At 51.2% G+C, this 20,057-nt stretch overlaps 1 long non-coding RNA gene across 5 annotated transcripts in view; it reads left to right on the plus strand.

The window, feature by feature from the left end:
- LOC133922543 (uncharacterized) overlaps positions 1–20,057 on the plus strand; it is a 32,829-nt gene that overhangs the window by 992 nt on the left and 11,780 nt on the right. For 3 of the 5 annotated variants that reach the window (XR_009910497.1, XR_009910499.1, XR_009910501.1), the window contains 2 exons: positions 58–367; positions 698–6,034. This is a non-coding gene — a long non-coding RNA (uncharacterized LOC133922543). Of the gene's footprint in view, positions 1–57; positions 368–697; positions 6,035–20,057 lie in introns of those variants that run through there. The other 2 variants (XR_009910498.1, XR_009910500.1) reach the window with 2 other exon arrangements.

Raw genomic sequence — 20,057 nt, forward strand, 5'->3', positions numbered from 1 at the left:
GATTGGCTTTTCTACTTGTTTTTCTTATCCCCAATTTTTCCTTTTTTTCTCCTGCAGTAGTACTCGTCTCGCCTTGGGAGCTGAATTATGGAGATGCTGCCAGTACACTGCAATACTGCGAGGATAAATCAGCGGAATAAACTACACCCGCCCTTTCTGTCTCTACAAGTCCTCTCTGCTTTCGTGCTTTCTTGTTCCTTTTAGGTTCTTAGGCATGCAGGTTGTTTGGCCATGGTGGTGGGGTTGATCAAGTTCTTGTTGGCTCAATGTTGGCTCAAAAATGGAGCATGGAGGAGGCTAACAGATGAGTTATATTTGGCAAGGAAGGCACCCTCAGTTTGCTTTTGCCAGATCTCGTTTGCACTAGGTTCGGCCCTTTGTCTCTCTTATATGCACACCCTTCGGCTTTTGGCTCTTTCTCTCTTCGTCTTTCTCACAGACTCGCTCACTGTGGAAGAGACGACGGTTCCTTCTGTTGCTGCAGTGTTACTGATGAGGGGTGCATAAGCGTGTGTCGCCTCCTGTTTGCTCGCTTTTCCTTTGGTCTCAATCTTCTGAATTTGTTTACTCTGTGGTGATGAGAGTTGCTTGGTTGTTGGGTTTGCATCATGCTTGTGGTCCTTACTCCTTATTACTGCTATTCTGCCGCTCACGAAAGATCCACTTGCCATCATTATAATTCTTCCTCTTTTTTCAGGACAAGTGCATCATGATAAACCAGCTACTACACCGTTAATATCCTCATAACCAAGGTATCTCCATGATCTTAGGCTCCTTTGGTTACTTACCTCGGCGTTCCTTCTGAGTGAACTGCTGCCACCTTTGCTGTCTTGTCTGTCGGATGCTTTTTTGGCTAGTGCTTGCACTTGGATAACCTTTTTTTTGTTTGCCGTGAGATGCATGGTGTGGTAATGGCTAGGAAGTTGATGGATGACAACGAGGATTATCTAAATGAAAGATAAATACATTTTATATTGCATCCATTGTTTGATGTGTACTAGGTTAACTGAACCTGCTGTCGACCATATATTCAGAATAGCTTCTTTTCTTGAAGAGACAGGCGCAAAGCATTGAAAAGAAGTGTTGGTTTCTATCTATCTGAATTGCATCGAGTAGTAAACTACCTAGAAGCAGAGCTAGAGTAATTTGTGTGGAGGAATGAGAGACACGTAGTAAAGCTATTCTCTAGCAGGATCATGTGGTTCAAGTTGATGGATGCTTTAGAAAAGTTACTAGTCGACGCATGTAGATCCTTCCGGGATAGGAGATAATTCTTTCTACTCATTGACTTCTAAACATTAAATTCTTGCTGAGTTTTTAGTGGTGATCATTTTTCCACGGCTAACTCCATGTTTTAGAAATGTTGATGGATAATAGATGTGATCATCATAGTGCTCTTTCACCACCATCAGCACTTCTTTTTACATATCACCTTTTTGTATTTACCTCTTTATTTTAATTAACGAGTTTAGTATATATGTTTCACTTTAATTTTAGTTTGGGTTCAAATAGAAAGGGACCGTTTTAGACATTCTTTTTACGAGAACCATTTAATTTAGACATTCTTGATGTCCTTTTAGACCAGTCCGTGTATTATTTTGTTTATACACACAGCTGCATGGTGTTCACAATTTTTGACCTTGTTCTCTTCCTAATCCCTTTGTATTGTTCATATTGATATGTTCGTATGTAGAAGCATATGATAGCATTACATATGTGCAAAGGCATGTTTGCCCAGTTCAAATAAAATCTACACACACCATAGAGGAAGTTGTGGTCTAATTTGATTTAGTAAAATTAATTTCGTCTAGAGTCGCATTGAAAATTTATCTGCATTAATTAAATTTATGTAGACATATCTAGGCGCACATTTCACTTGTACCGACACAAATTTAAAATTGGTATATAAGACATATCTTTATGGTTTAACAAATTATTTTGTTTGGTTGCTTCAAGAAGGAAAAAGATGTGCCGAAAGAAACCATGTAAAAATTAAAGAGAATTCGACTAAGCATTACATGACGCAAATAATTCATGATGTACATATGCATGATTATTTTTTACTTTCGATGAATGCATGATTAATTTCTATTGCTCACCTGTCAAAATTCAGTGCAACTATTTGAACTATATTTGCTTCCTTATTAGCTGACTTGTATAATATATATTCTAGGTACGTATACTGCAAATAATTATGTAAGATAAAGCAATTACTGTAAATATTTGCTTATACCTCAACATGTTCAGAAAGTGGCCCTGTGTGTTTAATTTTTGTATTGTTTGTGTGACTAATGATCTGCACACAAATCAGCTGCACTCGACCACATATTATCTATAGGAAGAAGTAGGGCATATCTGCAATGCATTGCACTTCCCTATTAAACCTAAGTAGGACATGAAATGATCAGACAATACGTGTCTCCCTGACGAATCCTGATCAACATTAATTAGCTATCTGGTAGACCCATGATCTTCCGGGTCATATATTGGTGCACGCACTGTGTGCAAAATGGAACCACAAATAACGTACAAATATATATGCGCATTCATAGAAGGAACAAGCTGCAGTGCATTACTAGCAAGCTAGACACATGCACATTGACAAATGTATCCATTCCAACTAACTTACTATATGATTATGCAACCATTAATAATATTTTTTGATGGTTATTTGTATACCAATGGTACGTAGTATCTTCTTGCATATATATGTTCCACTGTTCGTCATCTTCTAAATTGTTGGCAAATATTTTTTAACTGATTAAGTAGGAATGTCACAAGAGATTTGGATTGTACTGTAAACACTGTTGGGTATATTGGAAAAATACTAAAGAAATATAATTATCATTGAACATTGATAGAGAATCTATCGGTGAAAGATACATATTAGTTGTTTGCGTCCCTTCTAAGAATAAATCTTTTAATTTCATTAATATATATAGTGGAGTTTATTTTGTTTCTGACAATAGGAATGTCATATTTATTAGCCAGTACTTTAAAATGTTACCACCTCTGATTATTATAAATATATATAATCGTTCTAAAATATTTCCGTGCTGAGCATTATAATGACTAAACATCAATATAAAAAAGAGAAACTCGGATTAATGCCATTGCAAATTAAGTTTGCTCGGCTGTGAGACAGTCATAGCAGAATAGCATTTATCCAGTTTTCCTGGCTGCATGAAATTCTCAACATTACAAGATTATCTGTGAAATATACTTTGGTAATATATGGCTTTTATGATATGTTAGAAATTATATAATGATAGAAAAAGTCCATATTTGGAATTCTAAGTAGTTTTACATTTTTTATATGTAATTGATGTGTTGTTCCTGCGTAATTAGCAAACATTGGGAGCATGATTCGATCCTTCACTAGATGTCACTGAGTTACTGTTGTCACCAGGCTAGAGGATTTAAGTAGCAGTTTTCCTTTGGAAGGAGATTAAAGAAATTTAGTTAGAACCATTTGAAGCAAAAGTCATGTAATCATGCTATTAAGAACGGAGCAATAACAACTTGCGCATGCATGCATGCTGTGCACATTAAATCAACTAAGTTTTTGTAATAACGGCATTTATCTGTGCTTGGATCGAACGAGTATCTTATTGGTAGTTAGCCCCATTTGGAAGTGATTGAACCTGGGATAAACTCAAAACATCTATGTTGTGATGATCACATAGCTGTTTAGGGTCTGTTTGGAATGCAGGAAATTCACAAGAATCAGTTTAACTCGTATAGGAATTGTGAACAACTTACATGTTCCAATTGGTGCTTATCAGCTATATCTTAAAAATTGGTATTTAACTATCATGAGATCTAAGGGCATTAAATATTTAGACTTCTTTTGAACAAAGGATAAATAGAGAAAATTTAATGGAATTGATCATATGGAGCTCTTCGGAATAATGGAATGTCCGAATGTGCCTGTAAAAGTCCTTTGGGATTACTTGCTCCATAGGAATATTGAGGATTTCTAACTTGAGTTCCAACCCTGTGGAAAAATCTATTTGTGTCATTCTCTCTTTTCTAATTTCTATATGTTTGAGCCTCTAAAATTCCAATGGAATGAGTTGCCCTATCAGAATATTGAGGAATTCTAACTTGAGACCAACCTCGTGAAATAATCTAATATTGTCATTCTCTGCTCTCTAATTTCTATACTTTTCTTGTGTTTTATGATACTTATTTTGCATTTTACACTACTACTAAATTCCTCTTTTTTTCTTACTAGCAGAATGCCCGTACGATACCACGGTTAAAACTAAATTCTATTACTTGCTTTGAAGACCAATATTTTTTTTTGTTTCAGCTAATATATATTGGTCTACTCCTTACATATCTACATATTCCATTTTAGTCCGAACATTTATTTTGAGAACCCCCAAAAAATACAACCATACCTCCGGTCCATAATCTTTATCGTTTGATACCAATGAGTCATCGAATGAGGTATTATTCACCTGTAGCAAATTGACTCTACCATTTGGAGACGGATAATTCAGAGTTGCTATTAACCTCACGTAAGTGTGAACCATAGCAATGTCACTTTAAGCGTTCAGTTAAGCATGACTAAAAACAGTACACATTCACTATATAATTTCACACGTGGCATATGTTACATGTAACCACGCAGAGACACAAGTTACAAATTATTATTTTAAATTCCCCCTAAACATGGCCTGTGCATATTCGAATCCCTAGGGATGGAGGGTGTGCACTATTATTTCCTTTTTTTTAACTGCAATACAACAATATTAACAGCAGAGGCTCCTAATTTTTAGGGTATTTTGGAAGGCAAGGATGCAAAATAAAGGAATGAGAAAAGTAGAGCAAAGACATAGGAATGTAATGCAAAAATAGATGATTTAAAAGGACCGAAAATATTTATAAGAAGAGGTGCCTGCAACAAAGGAATGGAAACATATAACCTTTCTGAGAGAAAGGAACGGAAATATATAATTTCCATTTCAACTAACTGACAATGGCCCCAAAATACATGGTCATCACATCTAGGCCTATCAGAGAACCTAGATTCTTCCATTGAGCCACTGACCGATGGGCCCAATAAACCGAAGGTCTCACCGATCAGAAATCCTCTCATCTTATCCCTTCTCTCTCGTTCTTATCCTTTCACTGTTCTCTATAGTTCTCTCTCGCTCTATGCTCATCTTCTCTCCTGGTCTCTCTCTCTCCCTCCTGTTGAAGCGAGATACGTTGGACACAGTTCGAGGCATCACCATGGCGGGGGTTCAAGTCGATCTGATTTCGCCCCTCCCGGAGTGCATCCACCTATGGAGTGTGCAATGCCTCAATCTAGTCCATAGCTGTGGTGAGCTTTCGTCCATGGTGGCGGTGGCACACCACTTGCAGGAGAGCAAACTTTTCTCCCCCCCCCCCCCCCTCTCTCTTCCACACATAGCTTTCCTTGGCCTCCGCGAATGGATTTTTTATTTCCTGTGTTTTGGGAGGAAAGGAACCCTTTCATGTGGAATTGGAAGGTGCAATTGCTTCGTTTTGCCTACATTCAAAACGACCCTTGAGTGGATTTTTCCGTTCCTATGAAATCTCACAAGGTAACATTAGTTAAAAATAGGAATCATATCGACCTTTCTTCATTCCAAACGGCAAAATGAGGCCATTCCGCAGGGCGATGGGGCTCTTGGAGGCGATTGCTTGCACATGCGACGGGATCTAGGAGGCGGCGGTGCAACTCGCATGCTTGGTGGGGGTGGAAGGATGGGGAGCCGATCCACGGGAGGCGTTGAGTGATGGAGCGAGGCGAGGAAACACATATTTGGTATGGGCCCACCTATCAGCATGAGCTATCTCTGAGCAAGGGAGGTGGGGTGGTGACGGATAACCACCATCACCGTCACCAACTCATAATTTTGAAGTAGTGAAGACTTTATCTCTTTTTAGCCGGTTCTTATCTTTCAAATTGGATCTTACCGTGTGATGATAACTACCCTGCAGAGCCCTTGACATTTGGTTAGTCACCACTCTAGATCAATGCTATTACAAAGATAAATTTATTGTTATTAGCATCCGTTATTAATGATAAAGTCTCATAGATAGATTCTAAATCTACTCGTCACTAATGACTCAGTAACTAATGACAGGTGGTAACAACCCATCACTAATGACTCAGTCAGTAGTGATGGTTTGTATTAGTGATAGGTTGTAGTTAACACCTGTTACTAATGACCGAGTCCTATAGACGGGTTGAAAAGCTATCCGTCACCGGGATCAATAATTAGTGACGAGTGGTACATACACCCGTCATTAATAACAGTCACAGTAATGGGCAACAGACCTGCTCAGGTCATAGGAGACGTATTTTAGTGACGGGTCTCAATTATGACATATCACTGGTGATTATCATTAGTGACAGATTCCAACCCATCACTAATGTTTTATCTTTAGTGATACAATAAGAGTAACGGGTATCGTAACCGTCACTAATAACAATTATCATCTGTCACTAATATGCTATCTTCACGTAGTGGTTCGTTCTTAACTATTGATAGCTGCTAGTCTGATCATACTAAATCCAATTCTTAAAACTATTTTTCAACGCATTTGTCATGCATGTCCAAAAGTGACAATCATGGGTATATCTACATTTTTTTTATCGTGGCTACAATATTCATTTGCAGCTTGCAAAATTGTTTTCAGACCTTATAAAGTCATAAATTAATTGTGGTGTGAAATAATGCATGGTTATGTCGGATAAGAACAGTGAAGCAAACTCTAATTTGAGCTGTCAGAATCCGGCCGGTGTACTAACGAAGCGGGTAGATCGGCCACATCCATTTGAAGTGGCCTGATAATTAGATTACTTGCAAGGTTATCTAGATTGTAAGCTCAGCCTATATATAAGTAGCCATTTTGCTCTGATCGTGTCAAGCCATAGCCTTTCGGATAAGTTCAAGTGTCAAATCATCATAGCTGCAAGTCATATGCGTGTTCAAGATAGGGACGTGACGATACAATTGCTGCCCCCATCCCATTTCGATCGTGAGTCGCGTACATGTTGGACTTATCAGAAAGGGTGCCTCCCTCCATGTTAGTGCGCATGATAGTAAGCAAATACCATGTTGTTAGTCCCATTTCTCTAAATATATAACGAGCGGTGACGGGTAAATTAGCATATTTAAATACTAATGACTTAAAAAATTTATAAGATAAATTTATATTAATTTCTCTAAATGTGTACTAGATTTATTTAGTATGTCTATTTTACCGTTTAACGAGGTTTGCAACCTACTCAAGAAAGGTAAATTGTAAGTATATAAATGCGAAAACATAAATAATATAAAGAGAGTAAACTCGGTATAAGAAATTTTTATCCCGTGGTATATTTGACATATAAGCCACCCCTAATTCACGTTGAAGCTCCATAAAGGATATGCTCCCGGTTACCAAGACTCTTCCGATTACGGCTCTTAAGCTACCAAGCTAAAAAGACAAGATTTCAAGCACGATGAGCAACCAAACCACCAAGACGATGTCTCAACATTAACCTCTCTTCTGGTCACTTATACGCTATCTTCATTTCAGAGTTTTAGCCACCAAGGCAAGGGCCTCTATGACCTTGTACACGCTTCTTGCTGTCGCTCTATACTAAATCGGAGGATCAATAAGCTTGAGCCACCAAGGCTCAAGATGCATGTGAGTCACCAAGACTCCAAAACAATGGCGTACCTCTCGATACAAGATTGGATCACTCCTTGATCCACTCTCTATGTTACAGCACCTAGCAATACTTTTTTCTAGGCCTATAAACACTAATCACTCTCTAATCTTATGCTTAATCGTATTGGATGATCACTTTTAGTACTTTGATGGCTTGGATGTTTTCTCAATTATGTATGTGGTTCTCTGGACTCCAACACCTTTAAATGGCAGAGTGGGTATGTATTTATAGCCTCAAACCCACCAACTAGCTGTTACTCTAACAGCTCAACTTTACTATTGTCGGAGGGTTAACTCCTATCGTAGGGATCCTGAGGGACCCCTTTTTAGAGATTTGGCCGAGGGGATGATCCTGAATATGTTTGCTGGAGAAATAAATGGGTATAAATGCGATAGTTGGCGGGGTGGAATGATCTAGTGCGGAACGAAGTAAATGCACTGGGGTTTAGACAGGTTCGGACCGCACGGAGGCGTAACACTCTACTCCTGTATGGATACTATAAATGCCCTGAGAATGTCCCTCAAGGATGTTGCTGGTTACAAGAATGTTTGTCTATCCTAGAGCCTGGGGCTCTTTGTTCTTCGGTCTGTGTGTATCTGTTGGCTTTGGGTGTTCTTGGGCTTCTCGATCCTCTCTTCTCTTCTCTACTTACTTTCTCTGGGATTTTCCCACTTCTGAGAGATTGTCTAACTTGTCGAGCCCCGTTCGGAGATTGTCTTCGTCCGTGCTGCCGGCTGGTTTAAATACCCGCCAGCAGAAGCGTGCCCCGAATGAGAGGGCACGACTCCCAAGGCACCATAAATGGAAAGGGAGTCATCATAGCCTCTGTGCGAAGTGACCGGGGGTGGAAAAAACGCCCTGCACCCGGTCATCCGTCACCATAAATGCACTAGCAACGGGTGCCATGGAGAGGGCCCACCAGGCAGTCGCAGAGCGGCCCGGCGTGCCCGCCCTGTCTTGTTCTCCTGCCACAGCAGCGCGGCAGATGGAACGCCTCGGCCCTTATGACGTTATCCCGAGACGCGCCGGATGGCACAGGATGAGACCCGTGCATTTAATGTCCCCACGCCCTTCTGCCAGAATGTGGTAGGAACTGACACCGAGCGTGGCGGGAGCAGTTGGAGGTGACATGCCATGCACGCTCTTAAATGCGGCCTCGGGCCTTTAACTGGCTGACACCTCATCACTGGGCCCCTGTGGGGGCCACCGACAGAGGGGCTTCCTAGGTCGTCGGGGAACCGAGTGCTTGGGGATCACTGTTCACCCTCCCCCCCCCCCGAGCACTCTCTCCCGAGGACGCCCTTCCTCGGTCCTCGGGGAACCGAGTGCTCGGGGGTTACTATTCACCTCCCCGAGCACTCTCTCCCGGGCATGCTTGTACGGATCATCAGGGAACCGTGTGCTTGGGGGCTGCTGCACGCAGCCCCGAGCACTCTCTCCCGGAACTTCCTTCAGTGGGTCCTCGGGATACTTGGGTGCCCAGGGGGCCACCGCTCACCGCCCCGGGCACACTTCTCCCGGTACTTAGCCCTCTTGGTCGTCGGGGGACTCGGGTGCTCGGGGGTCACCGTATACCTCCCCGAGCACTTTCTTCCCGGTACTTAGACTTCGCATATCATCGGGGAACCTGGGTACACGGAGACCACTGACTGTGGCCCCGAGTGCCCTCTCCCGGGACTTAATCTTTTTTGCGTTGCGGAGGAGACTCCGCGGGATAGCGCCACGTGGCGGATTGCTGGTATGGCCTCGGGATTCGGGGACCCCCGGTTCCTGATTCACCGACAGCAGCCCCCGGGCCCATTGGCAGGCGATGGCCCAGAGACTGCGGATGGGCCCTTCGTCGTCAACGAGGCTGAAACCAGCACCGACGCCACGCGGCGTGCTCTTAGACACCGGCCCTTCCGGTCTGGACCTCCGGTACGGCCCAACGGGGAGCCGAACGGACGCGCGTCCAGCCGACTCCTGAGGCGTGTGATAACAGGACGGGCGGCGCGTGATAACGAGGCAGGCGGTGCGCGTGGCAACCGCGTGAATCGAGGAAAGTACGCATGGCAACTGCTGACAACCGCGCGACCCAAGGGAGATTTGCCTATCGGTTGCGCTGGCCGAGGAAACCGTCCCGCCGAGCGCGCCGCGGCAGACGACGTTTGAACTTCCCTTGGGTATAAAAGGAGGAGGGGAGCGAACCGCCCCCCTCTTTATGCCATCTTTGCGAACAAGTATTCGTCTTCCTTGCGCTCTTGAGCCTTCAACCTCCCTTAGGCGATCAGAGCACCTCTTTTCCCCCACCGTTCCAGATCATCCCCCACCCTGATAAGATGTCGAGAGCAGGAGGAAGCCGCCGCGACAAGACACCCGACAGCGTGCTGCCGGAGTCCCGGCTTGTGAACAAGGAGGCGGCGGACAATGTGCGGAAGTTGATGGTGCCCGAGGGGCAGCGGGGGGCCTCGGTGGTGACGCCGGCGAGCTTCCTGCCGGTGACGGACCGGCCGGAGCGCCTCGTCCTCTTCACTTCTTTCGTGGTGGTCGGGCTGGTGCCGCCGTTCTCGACCTTCTTCCTTCAGATCCTCGACACGTTCGGGATCCAGCTGGTGCACCTCAGCCCCAACTCCGTCGTCATCCTGGTGGTCTTCGCCCACCTCTGCGAGATGTTTGTGGGGGTGCCGCCATCGGTGTCGCTCTTCTGGCACTTCTTCGTGCTACGGTCGGTCGGGAAGAAGAGGGGCTTCTCCACCGCTGACGTCGCCGGTTGCTGCAATTTTCGGCTGCGGGACGACCTGGGGGAGCAGTACATTCCCCAGGTGCTGCAGAGCAAATGGGAGGACTGGCGGCGCGATTGGTTCTACGTCGACGTCAGCCCCCACGACCGCCTGGCGCTGCCGGAGAGGGCGGCAGAGCCCCAGAAGGCGACCTGGGAGGCACCGCCGCAGGCGGTTGAGCGGATGGAGCCGGTCCTGGAGCGCATCGACTTCCTGCGCCAGGCCGGGCTTACTTCGGTGATGGTGGTGGCGGACTACCTGCACCGCCGCCTGGCGCCTCTGCGGGAGCGGGCCCGGCCCTGCTGGGTGTACACCGGCCCCCAGGACATCACCAGGACTCAGATCGGCGCGGAGTGGGACCTGGACAGGCCTGCTCTGAGGGGCCTGCCCCGGGTGGTGATCGGGGTGGACGACCTGAGTCGGGCGGAGCTCCCCTAGAAGGAGCTAGCGCTCTACGCTGACCCGAATCGGGTGGCGCTGCAAGCGAAGGTGCCGGAGTTCGACGCCAGGGGCTAGTCGACCAGCCAGGGCGTCGGAACCCCGGGACTCTCCAGATTCCCGGGGTGGACCAGGCGGCCGGCGAGGAGGCCGCAGAAGGTCCGGCGCAGACCGGTGGCCCGGGCGCCACGGGCCGCAGGCCAACGGTGGGGCTGCTGCACGCAGCAGCCACCAGGCCGGAGGAGGAGGCACCGCCGGCAGTGGGGCGGCGACAGCGCCGGGGGACAGAGGGAAGCTCCCTCGGACTTTCATTCCTACGCCGGCGTCCTCGCCGTCGCCGTCGCCTGGCGAGAAGGAGGGAGGCCGGGACGGCCAATTGTCCAGCGCGGGGCCAGCGTCGGGGGTGGCATCTGCGGTTCTGGAACCAGACCTTGATCTGCTTGGGCTTGGTGTGGAGCCCGGAGACCGCGCAGCGGCCCCGCAGAGCCCCCCACGGAAGAGGAGGGGGGAGGATTCTGGGCCAACGCCGTCGGGCCCAAAGTACAGGATCCTGGAATCAAGGTGGCAATATCGAAGACCCAAATCTGAGTAAGTTTCCCCCCTTTTTCCTGAGCATGCCTTGCCCGGAGTGAGTTCGGAGACTGACCTTGTTTTCTTTTGCAGGCCGCGTACGGACGCCGCCGGAGACCAAGGACGACCGGAGGCGCCGAGGCCGGCTCCAGCCCCCGAGCCGAGCACCCCTGAGCTGAGCGCGCCGGTGGAGCCGGGGCTGCCAACCACGCCGGAGGAGCCGCAGAGCGTGCTGGCCGGGACAGAGCCACATGCGCCGCCCTGCCCCGAGCCGATGGCGGAGGCCGTGCCCGGGCAACCGACGCTGGCTGAGCCCGCCGTGAGCACATCAAGTGCAGGGCGGATGGCCTCGTCGAGGGCGGTGCCTGCATGGTAGTATTCTGGGACCCCGAGCCCCTCGGAGGGGGCTCGCAGGGGACCCAGCGCCCGGTCGTCGCCCAGCCGGCCTGTAGAACTCCTCCCGGATGTGCTAGGAAGCGCCCGGGAGGTGATCGAGCGGCTGGTGGCGGCCGTGGTGGGAGAGAGGAGGCAGCTTGAAGCGGGCCACGCCGCCCTCCTTGAGGAGAGGGAGCGGCTTGCCGAGGGCAGGCTCCTTTTTGAGGCCCGCGTCGCCGCGGCGCGCGCCGTCAATGAGAACGAGCGGCACGAGCTAGAGGAGGAGCGGGAGGCCCTGGAGGGCATTCGCACGGAGGCCATGCGGGAGCAGGAAGAAGCCGCCCGCCTGGCCGAGACATCGCGGCAGCAGGCTGTCGAGGTACTCGCCAGGGAGAGGCAGGTGCAGGCTCGGGAGGAGGCGGTCCTGGCCCGCGAGAGGACAGCGGAGGCCTCCCAGGCAGACTTGGCCCGCCAGAAAGGCGAGGTTGAGCAGAGTCGCGCCGAACTCCAGCGGCAGGAGGAGGAGCTCTGGCGCCGGGAGGAGGACGTCGCGATCCGCGAGACCGACGTTAGCATTACGGCGATGGACCTGGACGCCCAGGAGGAGCTGCTGATCCGGCGGGAGACGGAGGCTGCCGAGGCGTTGGTGGCCTCCACTGCTCGGGAGGAGTGGGCCGCCAAGTGGGATTCAGAGCTGACCACCCGCGAGCAGGCCGAAGCCCAGGTGCCCGGCGGCGCCTCGACCAGCGCAGCCGAGGGACTGAGCCTCGAGGAGTGGCTGCAGAGCATGACGGAGGAGCTCGAGACCGCCAAGACCGAACGGGCCAACGTGAAGCTGATGATGGAGGACGACCTTCGGCAAGCACGGAGGTCCGTGAGGGTGGCCGGGCTTGGGCGAGTCCATGTGGGAGCGAAGGGGACGGGCATCGGCCACGTTACCCTTGGCTCCCAGAGAATCAGCCAGCGCCTCGAGGCGCTTCCCCAGGTGGTGCAGGAGCTTGCCGCCCGGGAAGGACGTGGCCTGGCCCAAGCGGTGGCCGAGCACGTCTTGACCTGCTACCGGAGCCGAGACCCGAACTTCTCGCTGGAACCAGCTCGGGAAGGGGTGGTCGAGGCCGAGGAGGAGGCCGCCCGGGAAGCAGTTCGGGGAGTCACCGCCGAGGTGGCGGCCTGCTTTATGCGGGAGGCGCCACCGCCTCTGGACCCGGGGAGCAGCAGCGAGGAGGCCCCGCCATCTCCTGAGCCCGACGGCTCCGATTTACATTAGTCTTTTGTAGTTTTCTTCTTTTTTGACTTGATGTAAATATGGGAGTGATCCCTCAGAATAGCTGTCCTTTCTTGTGAATATAATGGAAGCCTTTCTTTGGGGTCGTAACTCCAGTGCTCTTCTAAGTGCTTGATGAAGTCTCTGTTCTTTTTACTTGATGTCCTAAGGAGTACTTAGTCAGACCGAGCTCGACCTTTCCCTCCCCGAGAACGAAGTTGCCCCGACCACTCATCGCCCGAGCAGTGAGGCCTTCTTTGCGTGTTCAGTCCTGAGCCCTCGTGAGTCCGCAGCGGCTAAGTCAAAAGACAAAGGCATGAACTTCTTTGCTCGGGAGATAGGTCGATTCAGCACGGAGCACGCCACGACCAGTGAATACTTTCCCATTTTGCGACCACTCGAACAGGTAGACCGGAGACATGTGCGGGCAGAAATGCGACCAAGAGCCCCCACGGTTTGGTGATGCCCGGGCTAGGACGGACCGAACCGAGCACCGACAGCCCGCTCCCAGGGTCTAGGCTCCCGACCGCTCGAGCAGCTCGAGCAGTGAGATTACCCGAGAACCCTAGAGGCTCGGTAGTTCCTGGGGCCTTTTAAGCGGACCGAACACCACGACCACCATGAAAGACTTCGGTCAGACATCGCCGTTCGTACGGTACACCTTTCTACTATCCGTTCTGTCGTTCCGAGAAAAGTGGACACGTGGTAGGGTTTTGTGCGCCAGGAGACCATCTCACCGAACAGATTAGAATACGGGGGCCCCGAGGATGACTCAGGAACAATATATTACTAAATGTAAATTCATATGAATTTAATCACTCAACGGACAGCTGTCAGCTTTTCGGCCAACCGATCCAGGAGAGGTATGCGCTCTGAGCTCGGGGTGCCCGGGAACTTGGTTCCTTCGACTGGAGCGCCCGAGCACTGGGGAGCGCGATGGGGAGCTCGGGCCCAGGCGATCCCGACCACTCATGCCTGAGTGGTAGGACCACCCGAGGACCCCTAGGGCCGAGCAGCGACCTGGGCACTGGGGCCCTTGCGGTCGAGTTGCTTTTGCTTTTGATTGTTGATCTGTGATTCGAGAAAAATAGAAAGATTCCTTATTATAGGCTGCTCTTGTTTTCGACCCGAGACCTCTCGAATACCCAGACCGGCGGACAATACAGGTAGAGGCATAACCCAGAGGTCCTATGGTTCAGTGGTGCCCGGGTATGACAGACCAGATCAAGCACCGATAGCCCGCCCCTAGGACCTAGGCTCCGGACTACTCTTTGCTCGAGCGATAGGATTACCCGAGAGCCCCAGGGACTCGGTGATGCCCGGGGGACTGCCACGACACCGAACACCACAGGCTACCACGACAGACATAAGTCAGCGGCAACTGCCCGCACACATATCGATCGGGATTCTTTTATCAATGGGGAAAATGAGAGAGCAAATGTTTTCTCGCACAATCGAGCATCTCACCAGACAGATTAAACATATGGAATCCGGAAGAAATAGAATTTGACATAAGAACTGCACATTGATAACATATATATTGTATTAACAATTTTTACAAGACTGGGTGACTTACCCGGTTAGTGGTAGCCCCCGGTCAACTTGGGCGGGGGGGGGGGGGGGGGGGAGCCCCCGGCCTGGTTGACCTAAGCACGCATACATGCCATCTACGGGAAGAATTTGCGCAGGTGCTCGATGTTCCACGCGTTGGGGAGCGGGTGCACATCCTCTGCAGCCAACCGAAAGGAGCCTTCTCGCGGGACACCAATCACGGTAAAGGGGCATTCCCACATAGGGGACAGTTTATTCCTTCCTTCGCGCGATTGGACGCGTCGGAGAACTAGATCCCTCACCTCGAGAGACCGGGCCCGGATGTGATGCTGATGATAGTGCCGCAGGCTTTGCTGGTAGCGGGCTGCTCGGACGGCGACACGCCGCCGGTGCTCTTCCAAGTAGTCGACGTCGTCGCGCCTCTGCTGTTCCTGTTCACCTTTAGAGTAGGCATGCACCCGAGGGGAGCCTAGAGTGAGCTCAGAGGGGAGGACCGCCTCAGCGCCGTACACGAGGAAGAAAGGAGTCTCCCCGGTAGCGCGACTTGGCGTGGTCCGATTGGCCCATAGCACGGCAGGCAGCTCGTCGATCCACCCTTTCCCGTGCTTCGCGAGCACGTTGTAGGTCCAGGTTTTGAGCCCCTTCAGTATCTCCGCGTTGGCGCGCTCGACCTGCCTATTGCTCCGAGGATGAGCGACAGAGGCGAAGCAGAGCTTGATGCCGAGGTCCTCTCAGTAGTCCCCGAACAGGGCACTTGTGAACTGAGTGCCGTTGTCGGTGATGATCCGGTTCGGGACCTGAAGCGACTGGTGATACCGCGGATAAACTGGAGTGCCGTGTTCTTGGTCACCTTGATGACTGGAACCGCCTCCGGCCACTTGGTGAACTTGTCGATGACGACGTAGAGGTACTCACAGCCCCCGATTGCTCGGGGGAATGGACCCAGAATGTCCAGCCCCCAAACCGCGAAAGGCCATGACATGGGGATGGTTTGAAGAGCCTGAGCTGGCTGGTGAATCTGCTTTGCATGGAACTGGCACGCCCTGCAGCGCCGAACCACTCAGAAGCATCCTGGAGGGCTGTAGGCCAGTAGAAACCTTGCCGGAAGGCCTTTCCGACCAACGTGCGGAACGATGCATGGCCACCGCACTCGCCCTCATAGACCTCAGCGAGAAGCTCGCCGCCTTCTGCCCGAGTGATGCATTTCAGGAGGACGCCACCTGCGCCACGCCGGTAGAGATCCCCATCTACTATGGCATAGCGTTTGGACTGCCGAGCAACTCTTTCAGCAGAGGCATCATCCCTGGGGAGGAACTTTTCCTTCAAGTACCCTCGGATATCGTCGATCCACGAGGCATCTTGAGAACTGCCAGCAAGCGCAGCGCACTCACCGGACGGCGGCACCCCGTCGGGGCTTCCCACTGAGGGCACCGCCGGGGTCCCCTGAATTGAGCTCGAGGTTTCCCCTTCGTCCTGTTCGGCAGGCAGGGCGGATGGCCGTGTGAGTCTTTCTTCAAAGACTCCGGCAGGGACGCACGCACGGGAGGAGGCCAAGCGAGAAAGGTCATCGGCCAGAGTGTTGTCGCGGTGAGAGATGTACCGCAGCTCCAGGCCGTCGAAGTGCCTCTCCAGCTTCCTGACTGCCGCCACGTACGCCGCCATCTGAGGATCCGTGCACTGGTATTCTTTTGATACCTGGTTGACCACCAGCTGGGAGTCTCCCTTGACCAGGAGGCGATGAATCCCGAGGCCCACCGCGGCTCGGAGGCCGGCGATGAGGCCCTCATATTCCGCCATGTTGTTGGTCGCGCGGAACTACAGCTGCACGACGTACCAGAGTTCTTCACCCGTTGGGGAGGTGAGAACCACTCCGGCCCCCGTGCCATTCAGCGTGAGGGAACCGTTGAAGTGCATAATCCAGTACCCAGGCGCATCGTGCCCGGGATATGTGGAGGTTTCTTCTTGGACGACCTCAGGGACGGGCGTCCACTCTGCCACAAAGTCAGTGAGCGCCTGGCTTTTGATCGCCTGGCGGCTGACAAAGTGCAGGTCGAACTCCGCCAGCTCCACCGCCCACTTGACGACGCGCCTGGTGCATTCTCGGTTCTGGAGGATGGGCCCCAGTGGGTACGTGGTTACAATCGAGACCTTGTGCGCCTGGAAGTAGTGGCGTGGCTTCCGGGAAGCAATGAGCATGGCGTAGAGCAGCTTCTGGGATTAGGGGTATCTTGTCTTGGCATCTCGGAGGACTTCACTGACAAAGTACACCGGTCGCTGTACACGGCGGGCCCGGACTACGGCTTCACCCGAGGGCCTGCTACAGCCCCCGAGCTCAGCGACGTGGTCAGGGCTGGCCGGGTGCTCGGGCTCGACTCCCTGGTCGGGAGGAGTCAAGTGCTCGGGCTCGACCCCCTGGTCGGGAGAAGCCAAGTGCTCGGGCTCGACCCCCTGCTCGGGGGGAGCTGCGAGGATTGGGGAGTGCTGGGGGGTGGCCAGGAGTTGGGACCTAGCATCTTGCCCCGAGCACTCATCGTGCTCCACCACCAGTACCATGCTCACGACCTGAGGAGTGGCCGAGACGTAGAGCAGTAGTGGCTCGCCCTCGGAAGGGGCCACCAGTACGGGTGGTGAGGTGAGGTACTTCTTCAGATCGCGGAAGGCCTGCTCGGCCTTCGGCGTCCAGTCGAAACGACCGGTCTTCTTCAGAAGCTTGAAGAGGGGGAGTCCTCGCTCCCCAAGTTTGGAGATGAAGCGCCCGAGGGCCGCCATGCAGCCGGCGAGACGCTGAACCTCCTTGAGTCGAGCCGGGGGTCGCATCTGCTCAATGGCCCGGATCTTCTCTGGGTTGGCCTCGATCCCTCGGCTGGAGACCAAGAAACCGAGGAGCTTACCCGTAGGCACCCCGAAGACGCACTTCTCGGGGTTGAGCTTCAGGCGGGTAGTGCAGAGACTGTTGAAAGTCTCGCCAAGATCTTCGAGCAGGGTGGGGCGGTCTCGGGACTTAACCACGAGATCGTCGATGTAGGTCTCGACGTTGCGGCCAACCTGCGAGTCAAGGGTGATGCGGATAGCGCGCTGGAAAGAAGACCCAGCGTTGCCCAAGCCAAAAGGCATTGATACATAGCAATAGGTCCCCACCGTAGTGGTAAAAGCTGTTTTTTCTTCATCCTCTATGGCCATGCGAATCTGGTGATAACCAGAGTTTGCATCTAAAAAACACAAAAGATCACATCCCGCGGTTGCATCTACAATCTGATCTATGCGGGGCAAAGGAAAATGATCTTTGGGGCAAGCCTTGTTTAGATCGGTGTAGTCCACGCACATGCGGAGCTTACCGTTGGCCTTTGGGACGATAACTGGGTTTGCCAGCCACTCGGGGTGGAGGACTTCTCGGATGAATCCGGCGTCAAGGAGCTTGCTGACTTGCTCCCGGATGAACTCCTGGAGCTCGGGCGCCTGCCGCCGGACCTTCTGCTTCACCGGGTGTGCATCCGGGCGCACAGCCAGGTGGTGCTCGATCACCTCCCTAGGGATCCCGGGCATATCGGACGGCTGCCATGCAAACACGTCGACGTTAGCCCGGAGGAAGGCGACGAGCACGCTTTCCTATTTGCCGCCCAGGTCACCGCCGATTCGGACGACCTGGGAGGCGTCTTCGCCCACCACGACCTCCTTCGTAGGAATGGAAGCGTCGGAGTGAGTCGGGGTTTGGATGAAGAGGGTCCCAGGCCCCCTGGACGACCTTCGACCAAGCTCAAGCTGAGACCAAGGCCGAGTATAACTGCTCGGCGCAGGAGACGGCACTACTGGTCTCGGCGGACACGGAGATGGGGCCTGCTGGGCCTGGCATCTTAACCGTGAGGTAAGCATAGTGTATGACCACCATGAACCGAGCGAGCGCCGGGCGCCCGAGGATAGCGTTGTAAGGGAAGGGGAGCTCCACGACGTCGAAGATGACGTTCTCCGTCCGGAAGTTGTCCTGGCTCCCGAATGTCACGGGCAACTCGACCTGCCCGAGGGGCAGGGAGTGCCCGGGTGTCACCCCGTAAAAGGGGAGCGACAACTTTAAGCGCCTGGAGGGCACCTGCAGCTTCTCGAAAGCCTCCTTAGAGAGGAGGTTAAGGCCTGCGCCCCCATCGATCAGCACTCTGCTGACCTTCACATTTCAGATGGTGGGGGACACTACCAGGTGTAGTCGCCCCACGCCTGCAGTACTGGTGGGGTGGTCGGCCAAGCTGAATGTGATCGGGGCATCCGACCACTTCAGGGGCCTTATGGCCTCTTCGCTCGGGGTCACTGAGCACACCTCGCGCCGCATGGTCTTGACACTGCGGCGGGAGGAGGGCGTGTACGTGCCTCTGTTGATGAAGGCGACGGTGTGCTCGGGTTCCTGGAGGCTGAGCTCTGGGTTGTTGGGGGCAGCTCCATCATCGCCACTCCTGCGGGGCTCCTCGCGGTCCCTTTGGCGCTGCTCGATAAGGCCCTTGACCGTGCGGCACTCCGTGAGGTCATGCCACATGGTCTGGTGAATCGAGCACCACTTCCCCGGCTCGGGCCCCGCAGCGGGAGCCCTCGTGGGCGTAGGCCGTCTGTCGGCGGCCGCCCGGCAAGGTTCACGTTACCGCGGTTACCGGTCAAAAATTCAAAAAAAATCCAAGAAAATTTATTCGGCAAAATTTGAATTTTTGCGAAAAAATAGTGTTTTTGCCCTCTCGGTAACCGATCGGTTTTGGTCGGTTACCGAGCGGTTTGGGTCGGCTACCAAGCAATTTTCTCGTATTTTTGATTTGTTCGGTTACCGAGCGGTTTGGGTCGGTAACCGCTCGGTTTTCTCGATTTATCGAATTTCAGCGCAGTTCAACAAAAAACCTAAAAAAGGGCTCAATCTTGTAAAATCAATAACTAATTCATCTGAGCTTCAAATCAAGTGAAACAAATTTTGTTGGCTTCCTTGTAACATGATCTACATGATAAAAATATTTATACTCATAAAAAAGTTCAAAATTTTCTGTGAGAAATTTTATTTGTTAATCCAAGTTAAATGCATAGTTTACTCTTTGCTAATCCAAAAATCATGAACCTAATTTTTTTAGTCTTCTTACATGATCCTATATCTTTTAAAAATACATGAACTCATGAATTAGTTATTGTAACATGCATGATTGTGTAAATGTGTTGCGACTAGATTAATTCATAACTGACCCATCACACCTCAAAAATTAGTGAAACCACTTTTATTAGCTTATTTATACTATTATTTACGTAGAAAAAAATAATAGTAGACATGAAAAAGTTAATTATAGTGCAGTTTCTTAACATATTCACTTTATGCTTGTGAACTTTGAAAAAATCATAGAGAATTTAATAAAACTCTAAATAAAGTGAAATTAATTTTAAA

Source organism: Phragmites australis, chromosome 6, assembly GCF_958298935.1.
Source record: "Phragmites australis chromosome 6, lpPhrAust1.1, whole genome shotgun sequence".
Lineage (NCBI taxonomy): Eukaryota > Viridiplantae > Streptophyta > Magnoliopsida > Poales > Poaceae > Phragmites > Phragmites australis.